The sequence below is a fragment of the Parasteatoda tepidariorum genome, chromosome 3, assembly GCF_043381705.1.
Source record: "Parasteatoda tepidariorum isolate YZ-2023 chromosome 3, CAS_Ptep_4.0, whole genome shotgun sequence".
Lineage (NCBI taxonomy): Eukaryota > Metazoa > Arthropoda > Arachnida > Araneae > Theridiidae > Parasteatoda > Parasteatoda tepidariorum.
The window spans coordinates 81,647,764-81,660,425 of NC_092206.1; the positions used below are offsets into that span (position 1 = coordinate 81,647,764).

The following is a 12,662-nucleotide window of genomic DNA, read 5'->3' on the forward strand; positions in this document are numbered from 1 at the left end:
CTTGTATATATATATATATATATATATATGTATGTATATATATATATATATGACTGAATATCAAAGATTTTTTAATATTGTGCATTTTATGGAATCAAAGTTACATAAACATATAGAGTTTTAAATTCCCAGCTAAAAAAATTTCAAAAATACGTGTGCTGTACACACACCTTTTTTTATACAATTTTTTGTACAAAACAAAGCGTTTTAATGACTTTTTTTGAAATCTAAACTGGCTGTATTTTGAGCTTTGTCTTATTAGCATCTTCAGTTATTTTTATGATTAATTCCTCTAATTGTGAAATTAACTTAGTTCGAGAAAAAATACTCGACTATGTTAAAAAAAAATAGATCATTTTATTTAAGTATATTTATTTTTCACATCTTATTAGTTTGATATTACACAGCAAACTTTTTATAACTCCTCTCATCCATCCAGAAATACATATTAAGCATAATCAGCAACATTTGCAGCGCAAGCAGTGCTACAAATAGCGCAATTTTGAGTCTCCTTCCAGGTTCTGAAAAAAAAATTATTTTCAGATTCAAAATAAAATATAAATAAAAGAAAAACTTTATATAAAAACGTAATTAAAGGTATAATCACAGAATAGCTGTTGAAAAACTTTTCATTGACACAACCGACACTTGTAAGTGAAAATTTTCATTTATCACCTTTAAAAGATATTCGATATCACACAGCATGGTTTTCAATAACAAAGAAGATGCCTGAAATATCACGGACAAATCAGACTGATTTCTTAGTTAATTTCTATCACTCAGATACAATCAGGTATAACCTAAAATCTGTTATGATCTTTTTTTGGTTTCCAATAGTACATTAAAAGACAATTGGATATTAAAAAGGTCACAATAAATCTATAAATGAGACAGTCCAGCAGCGTTCTCAGATTGATATTCGACGAAGATCATGGCATCTAAAGAGTTGAGACAAGTCCATCTCTTCTTGGAGATAACACAGGATAGAAAAATGATCAGGAACCACGTTGATGCGAGATGTATATTCAAGCAATCATGTTCAGATATCAGGTGAAACATGGCAACAGATTTCATCCTAGGACACTGAGGGATATTGAGAATTTGCTTAATCCAAGATTTATCAGAATTGAGATTTTTGAGTTCCTCGCGGAAATAATCCCAGAAGATGTTCTTTGTTAGACATTTGACATTACTAAAAGGTAGTCTGGAATTATATTTCTGGAGGACAAAAGTCCCCTTTTTTACAAGGAACTGTATCGCCCCATTTCGCTGGATTCCACAGTGGGCCGGAATCCTTTTGAGAGCTGTCGTATTATTACTGTCAAACCAGTCCCAGAAGGCATGTAACCTTACGGCAACCTTGTGTCAAAATTTTCTTTTCATTGCCACGAAAATGTTTGAGCTAAAAACCTTTTTTCAATAAAGCAAAAATATTGCAGTTTCAAACCTTTCATTCCAAAATGATTAAAAACCATTTTTTAAAGCTTTTTTAAAAAATATTGTCACCTAGGTCCATAATGACGTTTTAGCTGCCGTCGCACTAGTAATAGGTTGCTGTAGTTGTTGTAGTTCATTTACGTCGCACTAGAGCTGCGCAATGGGCTATTGGCGACGGTCTGGGAAACATCCCTGAGGATGATCCGAAGACATGTCATCACAATTTTGATCCTCTGCAGAGGGAATGGCACCCCTTCTTCGGTAGCCCAACGACCTGCACGCGAAGACGAGCACTTTACGGTAGAACAGTTTAACTAGGTCCAATACCGCACACCCTCGGTCCCTACGCAGACTGATCCAAGTATTCACCCACCCGCACACTGACCGCAACCAGTGATGCTTGACTTCGGTGATCTGCTGGGAATCGATCAGTCCACTGCGGAACCACTAGTGATAGGATTAAATTACATTGTCCATTAAAATTCATGACAAGGTAGATTTTAGCTGAGCATACAAGACTTTGTGAAAAGAAACCTTATAATGATCTAGATTTAAGATTATTTTAACTTTGAGACTAGCTTTATTAAAGGATTTCTTCACGCTTTAAAACCCTAAGTCAGCCTCGATTTAAGGTTTTTATACAGAAGGTTGTTTTCCAAGGTTTTGGATAAGAGTAATGTGTTTGGAATAAAGCAGAATGTCACAGATCTAGTTTTAAGCTTCGAAGGCTTACACGTAAACCGTATTACAAACCTTTTTAGGTTTACATTAAAAGGATTTGTTGACCTTATTTTGTTTTCTGGGAGTAGAGAAAAATTAAGCAACTATTGATGGTTTTTAAGTTCTGGAGCGACTAGCTGCATCAATTGCTTGAAGTTCGGCTTCGGAATCAGATAATAATACAACTTCAGAAATGCAGTCCATAAGATTTCCAATAACAGCGTTTTCAAAACAATATTTTTTCCATTCCCTTCAACACATGAAGAGTTTGCGAACTCTCCAATATGTGACCCTGGGCTATTGAAATACGACACTCTGATTCACGGATAGGTGGCTTGGCAGCACCATAAAGCTGTTAAACTATCCTCAATGTCCAGTTAAGTTTCTTTTTTAATGTTTTGTAACAATGATAGTTATAAAAGATTAAGAAAACCGTATAGTTTTGTATTCATGATTTCTTAACCATACTAGTCGTAAACGGTTTCAAAACCATAAACATGAAATGTGCTCTTCCCCTTAAATTATTTTATTACTTCTTCTTGCATTTTCACGTCATTGTTTGATATTTAATATTCACCCGCATTTATCGTTTTCCATTTTCCAAACCTTTAAAATCAATGATCCCATGAAAAACGATCGATCGAGGTTCCACTACTTTAATATGAAGTTAGTTATAAGAATTCATTGAGTTCAGTCGGACTTCTATTTAACGAACTTCCATTTTTCGAATTTCTCTATTTTGCGAATTTTTTGAGGAACCAAGAACATTTTGGAAATTTCTGCGTAAAATAACTTCCAAATTGCGAAGTGAATTTTTAATTTAACGAATTTTTCTTTGAGATCCACTTTCCCTATTTAAAATTATTTTTCAGTTATAATTTTATACAGCAAATACAGTCAAAATTTCATGCATTAATTCAGCTGTTTTTAGTTGAAAATGTAGGTCGCATGATAATGTAACAATGGATAATGTTCTTGTTTTAGATTCAGCTTTCTTTTATGGTTAAGACTTATGATTTATAAAATAAATAATAGATACTAGTTTACAAGATAAAGTTGTATCAATGGTATCAAGGTGTTGTTTAAGCATTTTAAAGGGCGATTTTCTATTTAACGAATTTTCCATATAACGATCTTATTATCGGGATTTATCAACTTCGTTAAATAGAGGTTCGACTGCATTATTTTTTTTAATTTTCACAAAATAGCAAGTTTTTTTTTATATATTAGATTAAAGAAGAATTTAAATTTCCTGTTCAGTTTTCTCCTGTAAAATAAAAAGTTCAAATTAACACATATGTCTTACATTTCTTAAGATGTGGAAGCTGTGCATAGTCTGATGGGTTAGGCAATTTTTGTTCAACATGATGTGAACCGTCACCGACTTGGTGATTTGAGTGTGATCCTTCTGGTGCAGGACTTGCTTCATGATCTGCATAATAGTCACTTTTTACTAGAAGAGAAAAATAATTACTTTTTATAACTGCTTTTAAAAACACAATATCAGAAATCTTAAAATATAATGTTTGTCCAGGGCAAAATATTAATTTAATTGAGTGCTTGCACTTCAAGAAGAAGAAGATCACGAATACCCACCCATGTGACCTACGACGTCAGCGCCAGCTGATCATTTATGAGTAAAATGGAGTGTTAAAGTTGAGCTAAGTTTCTAAACATAAGTTAGAATGTTAATTAACGCGAAGTTAATTAAATACAGCGTCGTATCGTACATTGAAATTGCAGAAATACAATTATTTCTCGCCTACGCCTTTTACTTGACTTAGATTTATTATTTGTTTACTAGGAGGCTCCGCCCCCTGCTCTCTAATGCTCGCCAACTCCTGAACCTGAATTGAACAACCTGATAATGCTCACTCTGGTTAATGTTTCCGTTTTTAAAAGCGCTATATGTTGAGCCACCTCATATAGATTTGCCATGAGACATTTTTAGCAGCAATCATTGGTCGATTTTCTAACGTTGCCATTCGGGGAGTTGTAATGAGGCTTTTTTTTGGTGCCGTGTAAGAGAAATATATATATAGATGTGATAATTTTTGTTCTGCACACCTGGCAACTTCGATGCATAGTTAATTTGTTTATGTTTGACATGGTTTCGTGCCTGTCTTTGTATTAAGTAAGAAATTTGTAGTGAAAAAAATTGAAATATTTGTGAAGGAATTATTGTGAAAGAATATAGAATATGTCATTTAAGAGAATTGATGCTTGACGGACTTGATTTACACAAAATAGAACGGAAAGCACAGTTGCTAACGTAAACAAATCCCACGTTTCAGCAAACGATCTGGATCGATATGCCCACTCTACGTCGCTTGCAGGCATCCCATTGTTCAAATTGTCCAAAACAGTTTCACAAACTAGTGATGCCATCATATTTATCTTAACTATTTGACAACAAAAATATATTTCTGTGATATAGAGTAAAAAATTTCAACACTAAATGTACTTCGTAGAAAAGGTGAAAGAATTAAAAACAAAATATATTTCCTCAGGAGAATTTAGGTTTCTCACTAAGAATATATTAATTTTGTGGTGGTCATGGATTTAAAAGGTTACAATAGGGCCGTATGCCTTTATCTATACATAGGCGTAGTTAGTGTGGGGTTGGGGTTGGTTGGCGCCCAGTTCAATATCAAATATCTGACTTTGTTTAAAATTCAATTTCTCAAGAACTATTCGACCGATTTCTTTCATATTTAGTATTTTGTTACAAAACATTACATTCTTAAAAATGATGTAAAAATTTTTATATCTTTTATTTCGAAATGTTTTTGACCATTATTAAATAAAATAATAATTAATAATTATTCAAATTCATTTAGTTTGCCTGGTCAATTATCTTTAGACAAACAAATTTCATAATTATGTGCAAAAATTTTTCAATTCGCTTAAAAAAGTTTTCAAGATATGGCGAATTACGCAAAAAGTAAAATTAACATTAATTGATTCAAGCTTTCGATCGCTCTTCTGACCAAACTATTTATTATTATAACCATTTTACCCTCCCCCCAAATTTTGAGGGCAAGAAATCTAAATCAGTCAAAAAAGGGGCATGACAAGTGAAAGTGTCTGATTTCATAACTTAAAATATCGTCTGCGCCAATTGATTAGCACATTTGAGATCACCTCCTCCAATCTCAAGGATTCAATCCTGACACGTGAAATTACGATCATAAATCGAAATGCTTCGATTTTTTGCTTTTTTTTGTTTGCGCACTGTGCATGTGCTTAATTTTTGCAGAATATCTGTGATTTTTGTACCACAGGAGTCAATTGCATTTGTAAGGCGATTCACTACTAGTTGAGCAAAACGTACCACAAAAACCTGCTATAGCGCAGAGATAGAAAACTGCCATAGGTGTTTTAAAAAAATGCTTTTATATGCTCAAGATTTAATCACATTATGGTTGAATTATGTCTAAATATTAAGGCTAAACTTCAATACTTTTAAAATAAATACAAAATCCCATGAACTCTTGTACAAAAAATTACAAGTATGCACTTTTTACAACTCCCTCAAATACAAGATATAAATTTTTTTAAAAAAGTCAAATTTAAAATTTAATTATTGCTGCATAATTATGCAAGGTAAAAAATTATTTTATTCAAATTCATAACAAATATAAATGCAAAAATACAACAGCAAAAAAGAAGTGAAGGCTTAACCTAGTTTTCAACAAATGTGTAGGCGTAATATTCCCAATTATTCATAATATTCATTAAAATAACATTCATTGCAACTATGAGCACAGAGTACTTTAAAAAAATTGTCCTCAGTATTCTTGCACTGGAAGGTCCTAAGAGATCTTCGTTTTTTCAAGAACATTAACGTAAAATAAAGTACGGCATTCTAAAAAATGAACTTACTCAAATTTTCATTTGGAACGCTACTGTAAATTGAAATATCATGGTAGGTACGATGTTGCATTAATCAAAACGCCTAGTATTTTATTCCTTTTATATCAACTTTCTCCATTACAATAGGACACTTTACTTAAATATTTAAAGTGGTGAGAAATTTTAATCGCTACCATTTCATTTATTATTGGTGACTCTGATTGCTACAGCATCAGTTGTGGTTATTGTCACTTATGCCACTTGCCAATACCAGCAAGCCTGCTTGAAATCAAGTGATTTTTAAAGGCAGAGGGTGCGTTTCTTATTTTTTTATTGGCGTCAGCTATGGAAAAGAATACAACTGCAGCCACACACACGTCACAGTCCGTTTTATAGGGAGGACCCAATAATACTCAATTCATTCATCCACGGATCGTAATTTTGACCGGAACCAGAGAACGATCAATCTCCAATTCAGATCCTCTAGAGGTACTAATTTGTTATGGGAACTTGAAGGACTTTGTGATCCTGTTTAACGAGCACAAATCACAATCTAATACACGGGGATTCTTCGACCGGTTGGATTTGAACTACCGTTCTCATGAACGCGAGTCCAATGTCCAGCCAACCAGGCTATCCCCCCTTCACCACACAAATAAGAACGAGATATGGCAAATTGAATTTACAATTCTATGACTGTTAATCAATACTGGGATCAAGGTTTAAAGTTTACTAACCGTGCTGTGATATAGCAAATCTGATCGAATTCTACTAACACTGATTGTCAGTTTTCAGTACCACAACCGTTTCTAATACTGCACGAATTCTTATATTAATGCACGCTGTTCTATAATAGAGAAGCGTAACATATCATACCTCAAACAATTGCTTTAATGATAGGTTGTTCAAGTTTTATACGGAATATCATAATTTTTGTATTCAACATTAAAATCTTTTAGCTCTTTCTTCATTTGACTTATAACTATAATGGAGTATTTGCCAAAGAAAGCCAGAAATAATGAAATATATTAATAATTTACTTACCTTCAGTAATGCTAAGCACCAACAGGGTAAAGCACAAAGCGATAACGAATTTCATTTTCTCGATTTAGAATAAAACTAATCGTTGGGAAGACAAAATAGGCAATAAATATGACAAGCAAGTTCTCTATTTTATATGAAAATTTTAATGGTAGAAATATCCTATAAAGGTTTTAATTATATTTTAAACAATCGAAATCATGAAAAAAAATAACTAAAAGTCGTATTTCTTCATTACTTTTAGGATGCTTTGAGTAATCGAATCGTTAATGAAAGGATATTGCAATATGATCATTGTTTTTGAGTTCAGTCTTTTGAAAATGTGAAATAATAAATAAAAAATAATGAGTTTGTAAAAATTAAAAAAAGATTTCTTCATGAGGACAAATTGTTCAGTAAAAGATCATATATTGATGACTTTAAAACCAATAATTTTCAAATTTCCTCGCAGTTTTATGCATTCAAAAACATAATATTTTTAAAAAAATGTCGATTTAAAAAAGTTTTTCACCAACCCCTCTTTTCTTTCCCACAAAGAAACAACAATTTTAAAGTATATTTATTTATCATTTTATATTATATTTTCATTTATTTGTCTTTAATTTTCATGTGTTTCTTGTTCATAATTTACTCTTTCTGAAAGGTAGAGCATGGTCTTTGGAAAAATTCTGGGTAATATACATATAAGGGGGAGAAATTGAAAATGCTGCTAAAATTTCGGGACTCTTCTAGCTCAATTTTTTTACTGATATAATCGTGTGAGCTGATGATGAGATTATATCGTTTCCCTATTTTTTAACAAATTCTTAATATTTTTTTTAATTTTGTAAAAATATTTTGAAAATATCTGATTTTAAAAAAATTTTTTATCTTTTATTTTAAAAGTATATATATTTTTTCCATGTTTTCTCCATATTTTTAACTTATTTTATGAGTTTTATGTACTTGCAGTTCATGAGCAATAAATGAAACTTATTATTTTTCTTCATTTTCTTCGTTAATCTCTCTTTTCTTTTATCTTTTTTTTTATTATGTTACATCTATGGAGAAGAGTGGAGTAAAACTGGTACCTCGATTTTGGCGGAATAAGTTCTGATTTCTAGCAAAGAAACTCTCAATTTCATTTTACTGAAGAAAAAATATTCCATAATGGCACATTGTTGTTGATTAATTTATGGCGTCAGTCTTGATAAGTTTGTTTTACTGTGTCAACTCTCTCATGTTCTCTTGTTTCAAAGCTCTTCTTATTTGTTGGATTCATGCCCTATTATTATTAAAGAAGCATACCCTATCAGACAATAAAGATTTAGCTCAATAATATAGTTTGTCTAAGCTAAGAACTCCTCTCGCCACAAAGTTTGAGGCCATCTGGTGCCACGGAAACAAGAATGGCGCATTTCAGGGAGGGTACTGGGACTAACACAATTGACCGGAGAAAGATGTTCCCTTTCTCTCACTGACACGAGGCGAAACAACTCCAAAAGAGTGACCCCGCACCCCTACTTGAAATAGTCATACCTCGTTACCATAGTCACCGCCACAGGTTCAGACGAATGTCTGGGGGAGTTCTCATTTTAGACAAACTATAGCACTGTTTTATTCCATTTCAAAACCCTTTCCACGTGCCCTTCCTCTCTTAATTTATGCCTATATTCACCTTATTCTCGACAGCGTTTCGTGTTTTTCACGGTAGGGGACAGTATTTGTAGAGGTTGTTTCAACTTCCGGTATAAGATAAGATTCAAGTAGAAGAATTTCTGCTGGTGTAAACCAAATTGTAATTGCTATACAAATCTGTAATTAACTATCATGTAATTGCAATACAAATTTAGGATAATTTCCCCCAAAAAAAAATTTATATCTTTATATGATATTAAAATATGAAGAACACATTTTTTCACAAGAACACGGCACAAAAATTAATTTAAGAAAAACTAAATATTCCGAGTATATACAAACAAATCAAAAGTGTCAAAAAAAGAAATAATCACTTTAATGTTATGACGTCAGAAGAGGACCTCAAGACTTCCGGTAGCGTTTGTTTGTTTTTTTAGGATAGATGGTGAATTGTTCCACGAAAGCTGCAGTGCAACGGAGAAAGCAGATAGCTTCACCCGTGGTTGCAAAAAAATTTTACGGGACCATTCCTAAAGTACTAAAAAAGCCTTCTTATTTTAATATTTTATAGAATTTTTTTAAGATCCTTTATTTAAAACTGTAATTTTTATATTGATATAAAGAAATTCTCCGCCATTTTCTTTTTAAAAAAATCATTAATAAAACCATATTTTTGAAAGGAATTGTAATCTGGCCCTCAGCGGTTTGGGGCCAATGACACTTGTCCCTCTTTCTTCCCTATCCCCTTGAGTAAGGCCTTAACTGTACAACATGAAAATTGCAGGAACAATTTTCTTAAATACTCATATAAACTAGAAATGCCTGCTACTTTTCCATTGAAATTCTAGTATTTCTAAATTTTTCATAGAATAAAAAGATTTGAAATGAGTAGATTGAAGATTGAAGATTGAGTATGTGTAAAGAGATTTGAAACAAAACATGTTATATAGGTGCTCATTTTTTCCGAAATTACCAATTTATTAATTTTGTGCCTAAAATTTTTCAATATAGAGCGTTGTTTGCAATATACCTTTAAAAAACAGCAAACCTATTTCGGATCACTTGTTTTGATCATCTTCTCGGAGGGGGAGGAGAATTCATTCACATTGAAACACTATAGAAGGGGTTAAAAAAATTTAGAAAGTAAAAACCTTTGATTGTAATTGAGTTTGTTTTTTTCTTTCTAACTATTGGACTCTTAGTAAGCTTGAGTAATAACATGTGTTTATATTCAATAAACAGTTTTAGTATTTTCATGGAACACATCCAGAGAACACCAAGTTTTGCTTAAGCTCTATAAGAAACTGAGACAGTTCTGTATTAAAATTTAAAATTTAACATAAAAATGAACTAATTAGGAAACACAATTATCACACAAGAGTAACAGGTTACTATAAACAGTGGTTCCCAAATTTTTTTGGCTTTAGAACCCTAAATAATCAAATATCTTTCGGCGGAACCCTGACTTTTTAACTCTGTTTTTCGAAGCTCTGTCGCCAAGGAAAATAAAGAAAGCATAGCTTGAGTAATTTGCACTTGAAGCAATGCGATGATTTTGAACTATATGTTTAATCTTGCCGTGACGAATTATCTGGGCTTTAGAAAAGACAAATAACTCAAATATTTTAAAAGCTATTAATTTTTCTTGAATCACTAATTTAGAGGCATTTTCCTACCTAGATGAAAATTATCATACTCATCTACCTCACACTCAGTTTTTGTAAATTTTTATGAGCCTAGGTATTGCAGCATTGGAGTAAATTTTTAAATATTAAAAAGTTAGACTCCAAACGCTTTTCATTTTCATAAAACTGTGGCTTTCCTCCGTAGTGACATTTTGCGCCATTTTCAAAATAAGAGCAGAGAGTGCTGGCTTTAGATAGGTTAAACTTAACCTAACAGTTGCCTACTCACAGTATAAAAATAGCATAGTATTCGCAGAAAGCATCATTTCATATTACGACGGAATCTTCAAAAAACAGCCTTAAATAATAATGTATATAAAAACAATTGCAAGTATAATAATCATTAAAAGACTTCTCAAGTTTAAAAAAAAATATTTAATTAGAGGAATAAATTTTTTAATAGTTTTTTTTCTCATTTGTAGTCTAAAATTAGGTTTTATATCCGATAATTGAATTCGCAATTCTGCAGCTGTTTCTAATTAAGTTTTAATTTCGGTTTCAGTATAAACTAAGCTCAATATGAAATAAATAAGCATAATTATGATTTTCGTTGAAAGGAAAGCTAAAAGAATTTCTATAAACAGTTACCAGAAAAACATATTTCCATACAAACGAATTTAGTTGCTTTATTTTGATTTTAAAAGTAGAATAGGAAATACAAATGCAGTTTTTTCCAAGATGCAGACCCATTTCAAAATTAATTCAATATTGATTCATTAGAAAAGTAATAATTTTAAATATTATCTTTTTGGTATTTTACTTTAATTTCACAAAGAGAACTGAAATATTAAATGACTATTCGATTACTAATTTGATCGAATTATAAATACAGTTTTCAAAAATCTTTTCTTTTAAGTAAATACAAGTCTTTATTCTTTAAACCCCTTTTAACCTTTCACGGAACACTCGGCTTTTTCTCGGAGCACCCTTTGGTATAATGTAATTAGATTCATCCGCAATAAATTGTTTAGAGATAAACAATTAACTTATCAACGAAAGTAATTCAGTAAAACATAAAGGTACTTGAAAAACTGCTATTGTAAAATTTAATTCCTTTCAAATACTTTTTTTAGTAAGTACGAATACAATAAATATTGCTTCTTGCAATTATTTTTCATTGAATTTAAAGATTTTAATGAATATTTATCTTTTGTTAATAGACAAAATGATTATTACAAAATAATATTTATTGTTTTTCATTGCGATTGTTAATTTCGTGGATTTCGATTGTTAATCTATTGTTGTATAAAGAGATTTATGATTTTTATTTCGAAATGTATTCTTTTAGGAAATTTAAGAAAGTAAAAATAAAAAAATTTGCACATATATTTCATATTTTTCTTATTTAATAATTTCAATCGAATGAATTATTTCGTAACAGCTAATGAAACGGAATTTTTTATAAATTTCCGTTAATATGCAACACTTCTTTGTATTAATTTATCATATTTGAATGAAATTATAACTTTAATAAAACAAATACGAAAATGTATGATTGCAAAACAAATTATAAATTGAAAAAAAGTCATTTCAAGAGAAAGATTAAAGAAAAATTAACACAATGAGATTTTTATGATAATTAAAAAGTTTCATGGAATGTTTAAATTGCAATTAAACTGCAGCAAACTAGCAAGAGTGAGTTTCTGTTTTGTAAGAAAACGACGATGTTCGAAAACAAACAAACAAAATGATATATATTTCTTTTAATTTTAAATTCTGAGAACTTTTAAAAATAAAAAAAAATTACAAAGCATTTGGAGTTAATTGATTTTCATAAATATCATACCATTATCTGGTTTTATTCAATATAGAAACAACAATTATATCAGCTATGATTTCTAACACATTCAACCCATTTGGAGAAATTAAAAGGTAAAAAGAAATTGGATGCTTAAGAGTCGTATGAACCACCTTAAGAAATTTACTTGTTTTAATTCATAACTGAAACTTTTCATTGAAACATAAAATAAATCGAGCTACTGCTATGCCAGCTCGAGAGCCGCGCCTGCTCAGGGGATAGAGTGTACAGTCCGCAAAAAAAAAAAGATATCACCCTGAATAACTTTCGTTCTAAACATCGGATTTTCACAAACTAAGTATCAATCTTAATGGTTTTTGGGGGTGACCTCAAATATGCTAATTAATTAGTGCTAACTATTAATTAAGTTACGAAATCAGACACAAAAACGTACTTTCTCTGAATAAACATGTATTTTTTTTTACATATTTGGATTTCTAACCTTCAAAATATAGGGGGTAGCCGCAATCTGGGAAATGTGGTCCCCATAGTTTGGTCAGGAGAGCGAT

At 31.0% G+C, this 12,662-nt stretch overlaps 1 long non-coding RNA gene across 1 annotated transcript; it reads right to left on the reverse strand.

Moving 5' to 3' along the window:
• Nucleotides 1-341: 341 nt before the first annotated feature.
• LOC107446849 (uncharacterized) lies at nucleotides 342-7,184 on the reverse strand. The gene is made up of 3 exons (XR_001584438.4): nucleotides 7,057-7,184; nucleotides 3,464-3,610; nucleotides 342-521 (listed from the first exon to the last, which is right to left on the reverse strand). It is a non-coding gene; the product is annotated as an uncharacterized lncRNA (long non-coding RNA).
• Between the last annotated feature and the right edge of the window lie 5,478 nt (nucleotides 7,185-12,662).